Source organism: Eutrigla gurnardus (genome assembly GCF_963514095.1).
Source record: "Eutrigla gurnardus genome assembly, chromosome: 11".
Lineage (NCBI taxonomy): Eukaryota > Metazoa > Chordata > Actinopteri > Perciformes > Triglidae > Eutrigla > Eutrigla gurnardus.
The window spans coordinates 19,743,200-19,756,130 of record NC_139925.1 but is presented as its reverse complement, the minus strand read 5'-3'; the positions used below and the strand labels follow the sequence as shown (position 1 = coordinate 19,756,130).

Sequence of the window (12,931 nt, the reverse complement as noted above, 5' to 3'; positions counted from 1 at the left end):
GTTTCATACGGACGGGTAAAGGGTAACGTGTGCATTCGTCCTGACAATGAGAACAGGCCGTTTAACCAGTTGTCTTAGAGAGAGAGTGAGTGAGAGAGAGAGAGTTTGGGGTGTGCTGATTGAATCCTGCATCCCCGGGGAGCCTAAATACCACTCCATCTTTCTGACTGGCTCTCTCTGAGAGAGAGAGAATGAGAAAGAAAGAGCCGGAATGAGAAAAAAGAGGGAGCAGAGCAGCGTTTGCTGCAGCAAAGCCCAACAGCTCCCTCTGTCGTCACCTGGAAAAGCTCTCGCACTGCTCTCATTCATATTCTCCTCTCTGCTTCTCTTTGAATCCATCAACATCTCACTCTGTTTCTCTTTCCAGCCCCCCCCCTTCCACAGTTTCAAAGAAACAAGTCTACAATGCCACAGTTTATGAGAAAGGAGCAGCTGGCGCCTAATTAAATATAAATATAACGATTACAGTGTAATGAATTAATCCCTCTATCTCGCTGCCTCCCCGGTGAGCTACGTCACTCGTGTTTGCAGTCAGTTGCTTTTAAGCTCATTTCACTTGGCAAGGCTTTTTTTTTTCTTCTTCTTTTTTTCTTCAAAATTCAGTCCTGCACGTTTCCAGAATGTGGAAAACTCATCCCAACTCATGAACACTTTAAAAGTGGCTCAGACTGTAAACCACAAAACCATATGTTGTTTGTTTTGTCTGCAAAGTCAGTCGATGGAAAGGAGGTCAAGATTTTAAGAGGCTAAAAGATGAAGCGGAGAGAAATGTCAGACGAGGACCGGAGAATCGGGACCACAACTTAATGACTCGGCTGTCACCTGATCCTCCCCACGCGACGTAATGTGCAACTTGATTAGAGCGCTGCTTAACTTGAACACAACATCGCTCCCTGGCCTAGTTGTGTCTTCTCAAACCTGGCTGAAGGTTCACATGTTTAATTATATCTAACTGTAAGGAACGCAGCCATGGAAGCCGGATATTCTCACTGCCAGGTCCCCGAAACCGCTTAGACAGCATCCAACTTATCTGACGACATTTCTGTGTCACTTTTCTACACAATTTTTTTTTTGGCTGAACATCAGTGAGATATCTTCACCCACCCTGCTTTCATCTGTCATCCAACCCAGGTTTCTGTATGCCGCTCACCTTTAAATAGCACACAGAAGTGCTGGTACACGGGGAGTCTGTGTTTCTTGGCCAGCCTCTAAAGTATACAATCAGACACAAAACCACACATTTACGGGAAACTGAAAAAGGGGGAGCTAGCTGTTCGCTCCTGAGATAACGACAGTAAGTGGAGACAAGCAGTTTCTGTCTGCGGCTCTCGTTTCAGCTCAGACGGCAGCATTCAAAGAGTGAGATGAAATACAGCCGCTGATAGAAGTCATGCTGCCCTCCTCGTCTCCCTCGCCTCCTCCTGATATTCTGAATTTTTTTTGTCGCCTGCCTGGTTGCTTCTCCTCTCATCCCCTCTCTCTCCTCCTAATTTCCTCCCCGGCTCCTCTGTCTTGCCTCCTCTCTTCTCTATCCAAACTGAATTACTGAAATACTCACGCTAGAAGAAATAATGAGTGAATTAAGCAAACATCCTAGAGCACAAATTCGGGCAATACCGTTCTATTTCCAAGGACCCTTTAGTGGAACCACAGTGAGGCGGCTCTGATGTGACGCCGAGCCGCAGATCCAATAGCAGAAGCAGCGATTCAACGCTGGAGGAAATGAACGACATTTTTCTGTTCACGAAGCCTCCTTTGAGACGCGACCACAAAGTCAACTCACAGAACCAAAATAAGAAGAAAGGAATTTGGTGTTTCTTCTCCACGACGTTGACTGGTCTGTAGTCTAATTACCAAAGTGCAGCATCTGAAAAATTACCACATAAAAAGGAAATGTGGAGGGAAACCACAACACTGTGGCAGCGCTGGAAACTGGACAGGAAGCTTTTCACCTGTGAGAATGTAACACAGGAAGTTCCAAACCCTATTTATCTATTTAACAAACTGGAGCAAGTACCTCTGAAGGAGGAATATTTCTCTCTGTTGTAGTTTCTTCAAAAAACAACAGCACACACTGCAAGGAACCGCACTGCAAAGCAGCCTGGCGGGCAAGAGCATCCTGTCGAATAAAATACAACAGCAAATGATTTTCTCTATGGCTCCCACAAGACTGGACGGAGTCAAGGGGAGCAAGGGCTGAGGAGAGAAGGAAGCGGGAGAGGGACAGAGGGGAGATGAAAGGCAAAAGTGGACGGTAGAGGTAAAGGAGGAGGTTTTTTTAGGGGAGGGGGTGGGGGGCATTACAGCGCAACAGTGTGGGAGCCAGCAGGAGAGAGATGTGGAGAGCGAGAGGGGGAGATATGATTGCCTGCTTGAGAGCAGCAATCTAGAGTTGTGCTATGAATACCAAAGACCGCACAGCCCTACAGTCAACGCCTCTCTCTCTCTCCCTCCCTCTCTCCCCCCTCTCCCCCAACCTCCTCCATCCAAAAGGCAGCGGAATTGCAGCTTCCCAAATTATACACCAATACGTCTCACTTACTTTCCGTTAAAAAACGACTCAGCAGTGCTACATACATCCGTAATTATTCACATCATACCCCCCCCCCCCCCCCCCCCCAAACACACACACACACACACGACCAGCGAGAGCACGTTTGTTAGTCGATTTCAGCAGTGTGCAGCAATTAATATGATGATCTAATGTGGCCCTTCAGGGGCGTTGAGCCGAATCGCGCAGCACCTGATTGAGTGCAGAATACAGCCGAGTGACCCCGGGCGACTGATCTGTATGCGATTTGGACGCCGTTTTAACCGGAGCCGCTCGCACACCGGTTCAGAAGTGGCTGAATAATGAAAGAGTCTTTGAGGATTGACGTTTCGAGATGTTAATTCCACAGAGCGCTAATGAGTCCACGAGGAGACGAGGGGGACGAACGGAGAGAGGTTGAAGTTGATCATCGCGCCGACCCAACGGGAACAACGGGCCGAATCAACGTACACACATCTGTCACTCCAAAAGTAACCACTGTCCGTCGCCTTTAAAGTGACACAGTGAGTTCTCTCCTTTCATGAATGATGCGATTTGACCGTGACGCCCGCGCGCGCACACACGTTAATCCTGTTGACGGCGAGCCAAAGAAAAGTTGTGCGTCGCCGTTACGCGGAGGCGCCTGGAGGCACGGAGACAAGAGAAGAGAGCCTCCGCCGAGATTAGCCTCTATACGTGGCCAGACGCGCGTATGCGCACACGGGGCCACGCTCGCAGACGCGCACGCGACACCACACGAGCGCAGGAAAAAAGGCACACTGCGCTGAAAATGTTTTTAAAGAACTATACACCCTTTAGTGCCAGCCGCACACATCCAACCGTCATCCAGCGGCCGCGGAGCGAAGAAGGTCCGCACTGTTCCAGCCGGCAGCACAGATCCGCTCACTTTGGTGCCAGCGCCAATGCGCAGCGGCTCTGTGGGCTTCTCGTACCTGATCCCTTATTTGCTCAAACATCAGTTAGTCCGACATCCTCTCACAGTGACCTTTTTATATGCGTAATGTGTGTGTGAGACGACCCTGTTTGGATACATTCCAGATTCGAACTAGAACCCCCCCCCCCCCCAGCATCCCGGGAACCGAAACATTTCACTTCGGTCTCTTTCGGCTGTTTTACGCTCATTAAAAGCCTCTGCAGTGAGAGGGGGGTAGATATAGAGTGTGTGTGTGTGTGTGTGTGAGAGAGAGAGAGAGAGAGAGAGAGAGAGAGAGAGAGAGGGAGAGGGAGAGAGGCAGACTGGGGGAGAAAAGAGATGAATGGGACTGTGTTGAGCGAACAACGGCAGAATCCCAGTCCGCTAACTCGAGCGGTCCTTACCTTGGAAGTGAGAGACTCCGTGCGCAGCCCGTCTCTCCAAGGAAATTTCCCCCAATACATACAAGCCAGCCGGACGCGATCACTTCTCTCAACAAGTATTGCTTCTTGTCTCAGATCAATCCACCGATGATTGCAAACCCAGTGTTTGTTTGTGTGCGCTTTGGAGAAGAAGGGGTAAAGAAAAAAAATGTTCTTTCTCCTGTTTGTTTTTCTTATCCTGCCGGAGCGCAGAGGCAAAACAAACAAAAAATACCAAAGCAAGCCAATACAAAAAGAAGAAGAGATGATGGACGGAGCAGTAGTGCGCCTTGATAAGGTTCCGAGATTGAAGTGATGAAGAGGAGCGGAGATGATGGTGTCGGGAGAGAAAAGAGGGAAATCACCGTAGCATCCCTCCCTCCTTCGGGTAGCAAATCCGGTACCGTCAGCGGCCGTTTATCCGTCCTCTCTCCAGGAGCCTCGGAAGCGGTGTGAGGGGAAACTGAACGGGCGCGCAGCAGCAACGAGAGAGGGAGGGAGGGAGAGGAAGGGGAGCGAGAGGGAGGGAGAGGAAGGGGAGAGAGAGGGAGGGAGGGAGGGAGGGAGAGAGAGAGAGAGAGAGATGTTGCTGCCGATGGAGGGCGTTGGAAACTAGAGTAATCCTCTCTCTCCTCACTTTCTCCTCTCTGTAATCATATGTTATTTTTGTTATTGAGATTATTTTCAATAGTCTGCAGAGGCTCCGTGTGAATCAATTCAGATACCACAGAAGAAAAATCATTAAGGGCAATAAGAAATCAGCAGATTAACTTTTGACTTCCCCGGATCGGATGGAACATTTTTGGCTCAAGATAAATATTTTTTTATATTTGTATCCAGTAATGTTTGTTAATAAATAAATAAATAAATAACTAAATAAGTGTGTTTAGTGTTTAGGTCTCAGCCTAAATTCCCCGTTGTCATTGTGATACTTCAGCGCTTCAGACCGAGAGGCTGCAGCACAAGAAGCCCTGCAGGGAGGGGGTACTTGAATGCAACAGTTGCTCAATCTCCATTGGCTGAGAGCAGCGTCCAACCTCTGCCAGAAAAGATTTATAATCTCTCAGGCAGCCAATGGGAGGAGAGAAGGGGAGAGCAGAGGGAGGGGCTGCTGTGGAAGACCCATATTTTTTAGAGGATTGGCGGAATAAAAATCCCATTTAAAATGACTCCTGGCCAATAGTGAAAGAGAAGGAATAAACTCCTGGAGAGAGAAAATCCCATCATCATTTCAGTCAGGTGAAACTGACGACTCTCTCCATTTAAGGCTTGTAGAAGTATTCAATGAAGCTGCACTTTTGATTAATCTATGCATTCATTTGTTGGAGTGTTTCCTCCATAGACTCTTTTGGGATGAATTCCGACTCATTTGCTACCTAAAAGTATCTTTGCAGACAGGTGGCACAGAAATACAACACGCTCATGTGGGTTATGTGGATACATCCCATATTTTCATCGAAAAAGTACTCCAATTTTTATTATGTCAGAGTCATTAAGATAAATGTGGGTGTTTGCTGCTTCCAGAAGACGGTAAGCGAGAGAAAGAACTTCATTCAGTGTGGAGCAGAAGATGAATACGCATTTTCATTCTGGCATTCAACGGGCTTTCATGACTTTGGATGCAAAATGACATAATTAGATTAAGATAAAGGTCAGCTTGTCAAATGTAATTAGAGGTGTATTTTTAGCTGTAATGAATGAACATGTAAACAACCCTTTTTTTTCTGTTTGCACACAGTCGCTTCGTGTCCGGCTGGCATTAATATTACAATTAGTGTCAGTCAGCCTCTGCTTGCATACACTTCTTAAAGCACGGACGACTTGTCCATAAACCAAACTCCTCATGTTCTTTTTTCGGTTTATATTCTGTGCTGAAGCAAAGGGCAGTGAGGCAATATGATGAACTAATGGAGGAATTGATTTTTTTCTCTCCTCTTTAAACGCAGAAGAGTTTCATGGCTTTTAAAGCTTGTATGTGCTCTCACCTTTCTGGCCGATGATCGCTGAGGATCAAACTGTGGATCCCACACATTTTCTCACCAGAAAATGTCTTAACCAGAAAACATTTGCTCCTCCATTTCTAATCAGATTTTTCTTGGGAAGCATTTTTTGCAAGTATTTTTTTTGTTCAGATGAAATGTGTTGTTGCTATATGTCACAGCAGTGCTAAGAACGCCCCTCCATATGTTATTACTGCCAACGTCAATTGGTCATCCCCACTGGAGCAGTTTGGGATCAACTCATTGGTAAGGGACATGATCAGATTGACTGGACCACAATGCACAGTGTTAGTTTGGTGACCCAGCAGAGCTTTTACAAGGCTGTGTTGCTCCCCTATTGTGGGAAGTTGGTACAACCCAGTTAAATATCTGCCCAAGGCTCTGATCAGAAGTAGCGTGTTGAGCAGCCTGGGGCGGCTGTTTGAAATTGTTTTCAATAAGAGTGAAATTATTTCCACACATTTCCCACTTTATTTGCAAAATATTCAACTCGAAGTGGGAAATCGCCCCAACGTCATTAGATATAATTATTAATTCAATCTACTATTTACTATTAGGTAGCGTGCAGTTCTTGCTTTGTGCTAAGCTAACTTTCAAACTCATTTGGTGTTTGTCTTGCAGCAATAGAAGAAGTGGTGCGGTGGACTCCCTGTCTGATCAGGGCCAGAGCTTGATATTAAGCTTTTCCACCAACTTAACAGAAACAGATGGGGGGTTTTTTATGCCCCACAGCCAAACTCACTCATCCAAAATGGAAAATGTAGGCCTCTTAATAAATGAATAAAACCAACAAGGATTTGGACAATCAGACAAAAAAGGTCTAAAGTTCTAAATGTTGTCCCTTTACTTTGCTATTGTATATATTGTACATAAATTGTGGTTGTTTTCATCAAATCACACAATTCAAAAGATATTACATTTCATTTTTGGGAGGCATTAGTCATTTAAACTATTTATCATAAGCTGCTTCAAGCTAGTGTTATTCATATTTCCATATATATGGCACCTTTACCCAGTACTCCTTTGCACAGTTTGGAATTTAAACACACCTTTATGTAACTCACCGCCACCTCCATTGACGTTGCCTGTTAGCCCGTTATAAGCAGGCCTGTTCTCAGGACAGACTGTGTGCTGTCTGCAGAAGATCTGGTCACTATTACGATTATTAATTAACCAATCAGGACTGTGTTGCCAACCGGCTGCTTACAGCTAACATTAACTAGCTCTCCTCTAAACCAGTAATACTAATCTCCCGATCACAGATTTCCACTTAATATCATACTTCCACTTGCCCAAACATTTTTTGAATGACTATGAATCAGAATATTTTGGCATGTGTTTTTCAATAAGTGTATGGTATGATCGATCATTTCATTCAAGATGCGTCTTCACCCTGTGATGACTACGTTTGTAGAAGAAGAGATGAAGTCGTGCCTCTACGGTGTAAATGCTGCCTTCACTGTTGCTTCGACCTGTGCTTGTTGACTCTCCGCTAACTGGCCAGCTGTCAACACAGACTCCAAAGTAATGCAAAATGTAAAGTGAAGGTTGCCAGGTCACCGGGAAATGAAATACAGACATGACTAGAGTAGCATGTTGAAAGAACGCCTGTGGGGCCGACTTGAGTGTCCATTTGCCTTCATAGAATTACACAACTTTGGCAAGCGCTGTGTAAAATAACTCCGGGGTTAGCAGTGATATGATTTTAGTCAGCATATTTTCAACCCCAGCATACCAGAGCAGAAGAAGAGAAAACAGGGTTTTTCAAAGGACGAAATGTTACCCACCCGCAAATTCAAACAACGGGTGATTTCCGTCTCTCGGCAGGCACGGCCTTTACATTAGCACGCGTCATGAGGAGCATGTGAAACTGAAACATTGCACACGAGGGAACGCGGCGGCCACAATGAGAGCCTTCAGACGCGTGTTGTAAACATCCAGCTCCGGCAGCAGCTCTGAAGTCGAGAGACGATTCTGTCGTTGTACACGCTGACCCACAAACCCCAAACAGTGAGGGAATATTCCACGTGAGCTGGGCCACCCACAGGATGCACACACACACACACACACACACACACACACACACACACACACACACACACACACACACACACACACACTAGGACATATTGAAAGCAACAGAAACACAAGCTAAAAATCCATTTAAACCGAAAGAAAGATTGCAAGAGCCTGCAAAATAAAAGACGTGCAGAGGAAACGACAGAATGAGGAAAGAATGCAGGACGCTGATTGGAATCCGATAGATGGGTCGGCTTCACGCTCAAACTGTGGATTTATATTTCTATCCTTCAATTAACGTGCCGGTTGAACAGCCTCTTGTGTGTCCTGAGCAGTGGGCTTTCATCATCTTCGCCCGAGAGAGGTTTTATTCTACACCGCCAATTTTATTTAGTTCTGGGAAGGAATGCATTTTAATAAATTGGTTTAGTTTGTGTTTGCATTAAACCCTTTGCACATTGGGGATCATTGTGCAAGGACATATCAAGCTGAGAGGCTTGTACAAACAAATGACATCCACTACACTTAAAAATGATCTTTTCATCGTGCAATCGAGTCACACAAACTTTACACAAAAAGCTTGATGGCATAACACTATTGGTTACTCGGGGTATTTGAAGAAAAGCACTTAAGTTTTTCTTGGGAAAATGCCAAAGACAACTTGATCTTTTTTGATGAATTTTTATTCAGCAGTGCAGAAGATATTTCCATGAAAGTTTCCAGTAGTTTTATGAACACGATGATGCTGCAAAGAATCAGACTAGAATCTTTGTTGCTGCTCAGTAGATGATGTAATCTCCTGCATCTTTGCAATTAATTGCCATGTTGCTCATCACTCACCCGCCTCCAAATCCATGTGTGTATATGTACACAGTCTTTGATGTAGAATGCAGCCAATTCACTTCAATCAAAACACACACACACACACACACACACGTAAATCTCTGTCTTCATCCTCATGTTGTGGTTCAGTGTGGCAAGGCAGCCTGAGTGATTACACAGGGATTATGAGTTGCGCTTTTAAGGGCAACAGCGTTTGTTTTAGCTTGAGCCTGAAGGATCTCAGGAGCTTTGAGGGGATTCAAATAGCGGGCCGCGTCTTCTTGTTTTATTCCTTTAACCTGTGACCTAAGTGCCCCTCTTCACTTTCCTCCCTTCTATACCATTATTAACATGTTACCACTCTTTCTATTTCTATAGATTAACCCTCTGTCCTCTCCTGTCTCTTTTGTCCTTGTCTGCGCTGTGTTCCTTTAAAGGAGGGCCTCAGCCACCAATCAGTGGCCTGGGATTATCGCACAGTCTGCAGTAATTGAATTTGGGCTGTCGGCAGGGAAACTGAGCTGGGCAAATTGAGGGATCCGTGGCCGTCTTAGAGGGACAGAATGGGACAGGGGTGGAGTTTCATTTGGAGCTAAACAGAGAAATGTTGGAGAGACTTTATTGCTGTTCAGGTTCATAGTGAGGCTGAAGAAATGGTCTGGGCAGACATAAGCAGGGACGGAGAGGCTGGAAATGAAGCTCTCTTCTTCAGGGACGGAGAAAAGCAAATCAGAGTGAAGGAGGGCTGGAGAGTGACTGAGGCAAAGATAAAGAATTAAAGAGTGAGATCCAGAGATGGATGGCCGTGGAGAGAACAGAGAGCAGCCTTGTGTATGAGTTAGCAGTGAGGAGCAGAGCTGCATAGCAATCACTTGTTTGCTATGCTTTAATCAGCCAGACAATGCTAAACATTAGCTTGCCTCCTACATGCCCGACTCATTTAATCAGAGTCCCAACTCTGTGCATTAGCGTCGTCTTTATACATGAGCGTGTGCAGCAGTGCAAGGGCAGAAGAAAGCTCTCAATTGATGAAGCTCAGAAAGAATGCAAGGGATGGAAGCGGAGAGACTTTTGTCTTTCACCAGCTGACGTGTTTATTAAAACACGTCCGAAGAGAAAATAGTAAATAAAGGGAGTTGGAGGTTAAGAGAGAGGACAAGCTCAGTAGAGGAGGATGCAGAAAACATTAGGGACCGGGGAGGGGAGGGCTATAAAAAAGATAAAAAGAGGGAGGATCCAGACCTAATACACAAGTGCTAATCAGTTGCTGCTTAAGACATGCGGTAAATATGTATTATTTATGATGGAAATGTAAAAAGGTGCAACATAAAGATGCTTAAAACTGGAAGATAAAAAGAAATTAAGACAGGAGAAAATAATTATTCAAATTGCATGTATGATTAATTATTAATTAATTCATTATAATGCAATTATAATAGTAATGGTAACGTGTGAAAGCAGAAGAGCAACAAAGATGCAGAACTGAGTGTTGTTGTGATCCTGAACTATGAGGTTTCATCATGGGTGCAGATCCATTCGAAGGTCCTGCAGAGAATGATGGGCCTAAGTACGTCAGCATGGACAGCACACGTTTACTATAACCACCAAAGATCTTGTGTATACTGCAGATCATACGCATGATTTTTTTTTAATTCTTTGTACCCGCAAAGCTGTTTTGGATCATGCAAAGTAAATTCACTCAAGTGGTAATTTGTTTTTTAGAATGACAAATTGTTTCACATGATATACTCATGATCATTTGACTTTTATTTAGAACTTTAACCCATCTGAAAGTTTAGCTCAGAAGTCAGTGTGATGCATACAGTATCTCATGGAGGGGTTTGTAGAACGTCATAGTTTAAAGCGCTGACCAAGCGGCTTTATTTGATCCACTAGAGTGAGAACATTTTGCGATCACATATAAACAAGTACACTTATCTACATTTAAAGATAAAACCAAGAATAGTATAAGTTTGTACTGGTACTTTTGACCCAACCCTGTATTATTTCCTCTTGACTGACAGGGTCAACAGTACTGATCTTTAAGGTCCGTTCATAGTCGAACTATATCGACGTTGTCGTTCTACGTTTTAGTTGATGATCACAGTGAAAATGAGTTTCTGCCTGTAAAGGTATTGAAAATGCCTGAGACATCGTCTCCTGGCATCAACACCACATATCTAATACTATGTGTACTTGTTCCTGGCTCTTCCCCTGTTGTTTCGCTCCACTCTCTCCGTTTCAGTCTCGCCTGTATCTGGTTCTCCTTCCTCCCCCCTCTTCTTATCTCTGATAGTGTGTTATTGCTGGTTAGACAGCCATGGGAACGAGGCCAGCGCTTTCTGATTCAAACAGCGGGAGGCAGCCCTATCATTTACATATACATCCTAACACACACAGTCTCATACATTGGTAACACTTTGGACATTTAACCACGTAGGGTACAAACCAATTATTCAATTTGACACAATGTTGTTCATGTAGAAATAACAGTTCTTGCAGGAATGCAAAACTGTTTGACACAATTTGCTGACCAGCTTTCTTAAAGCTAAAATCTTAGAGGGAGTGAAATTATGGTTCTCACACACTCACCAGATATTGGAAATTAGGCTTCTGACAAAATATTGACTTCACAGTATAAGCATCATTCTGTGCATATCAACCCTTGGTCTCCTCATCTCATTCTGTCCGTCTCTCAGTCCAACTGTCTTTGTGTTTGTCTCCCCCTCTCAGCATGCCCTTTACCACCGTCTACCTCATTCATTTAAATTAGAACATATCGACCTGGGATGCTGTTACACTCCACAGTTCAGCTGCAAGTCCCAGCAAAAAGATCCCTAACCACGCTAACTTTTTCCCCCTCACTGAAACCCACACATTTCTCCATGACGTCCAAGTTGTTTTCATGCTGTTGTGCTTGAGAAACTGGCAGCCGTGGCCTATTTGCAATCGGTAGTGGGGAACCAAAGTATTTCACTCTTTCAACAGCATGCAAGCTGTTAACTTTACACTCTTCAGTTTCTCTTCAGTTGTTCCATTACTTTAACATTGGTTAACCTATTTAAAGGCAGACGGGCTTCGAGCAGGAGACTAGCAGATTTTTTTATTTTTTTTCGAGCAAGTCAATGGGGTTCCGAAAACACCAAACTTGTGTTTTCCAAATTGATCGAGTCACAGTTGCCTACTCCTAATTTGTGCTGAAGTGATAATTCCTGCTGATGTAATTTCCTTAGAAATGTTTGCCGGTGCCTTGAAGTCGACACAAATACCATGTAAGATACATAAGATGACAAAAACACCACATTGCAAGGAAAAGTTTTTTACATGGACTTACTTGACTTGAAAAAGTTGGGAAATCAAAAATGAAAACATGTGACAAAAGCTGATGAATAGATGTATTATGTATGTATTATTATTATTTTGCTTCCTGCCTCTTTTTCTTCTCATGCAGCTGAACCATTCATGTCATGCTGCCACAAATCATTACAGTCCTCCACCACACCAGAAAGTCTGATTTTATTCCAGACGGGGGGTTTTGTTGCATGTCCTCACCTCTATGTCACCATGGCGAGGGATAAAAACACCACACGCGGTTAACAAATTGGACACGATCATTTTAATAAGAAGAAAAAGCCCACAAATACGTTCATAGGTGGGAAGCAACAATGAAATGTTACTGCTGCTTCATTAATCATGTAAGGTTGATGGAAGGGATTCACACATTACTTTGCTTACATTTTTTTCTGAAATGCACTTAAAATAGATACAGTACATTGATTGACAAAACCAAGAATGTGCTCTCCTTCAGTAAGACAGCGGACACTGTGAGTCACTTTGGATAAGCGCAAGTCAGGATTTATGAATCCTACCGTCAGCCAGGAGACAAAACGTTAAAGACCTAGAGACACTCTGTTTTGCCTTCATCAATAAATGACAAGCTCAAATCCAAAGTTTACAGCCATTGCCAACACGCAGGCTGACTTTGAATTCCAGCAGCCTTTCAGCTGTCACACACCCACAGGTCCCCTGTCGAGTATCAATCAATTTAAGGGTGAAAGGTGTGTTTTGGTAGTCGGTTGGGGGGTGTTTGTGTTGAGATTAAGATCCCTTTTAAAAACAGCACATGTAATTAAAGTTATAATCCATTCCCCACCTGCATGCAAACACACACACACACACACACACACACACACACACACACACA

The 12,931-nt window shown here is 44.2% G+C and overlaps 2 protein-coding genes across 2 annotated transcripts in view; both read right to left on the bottom strand.

The window, feature by feature from the left end:
* The window catches only part of cdh11 (cadherin 11, type 2, OB-cadherin (osteoblast)), an 84,149-nt gene extending 79,825 nt beyond the window's left edge, over positions 1–4,324 (bottom strand). Inside the window, exon 1 of the mRNA XM_084021044.1 lies at positions 3,869–4,324. The gene's annotated coding sequence lies outside the window, so the exon portion shown is untranslated. The remainder of the gene's footprint in view (positions 1–3,868) is intronic.
* chrna1 (cholinergic receptor, nicotinic, alpha 1 (muscle)) overlaps positions 1–12,931 on the bottom strand; it is a 333,431-nt gene that overhangs the window by 315,932 nt on the left and 4,568 nt on the right. The window lies entirely within an intron of this gene.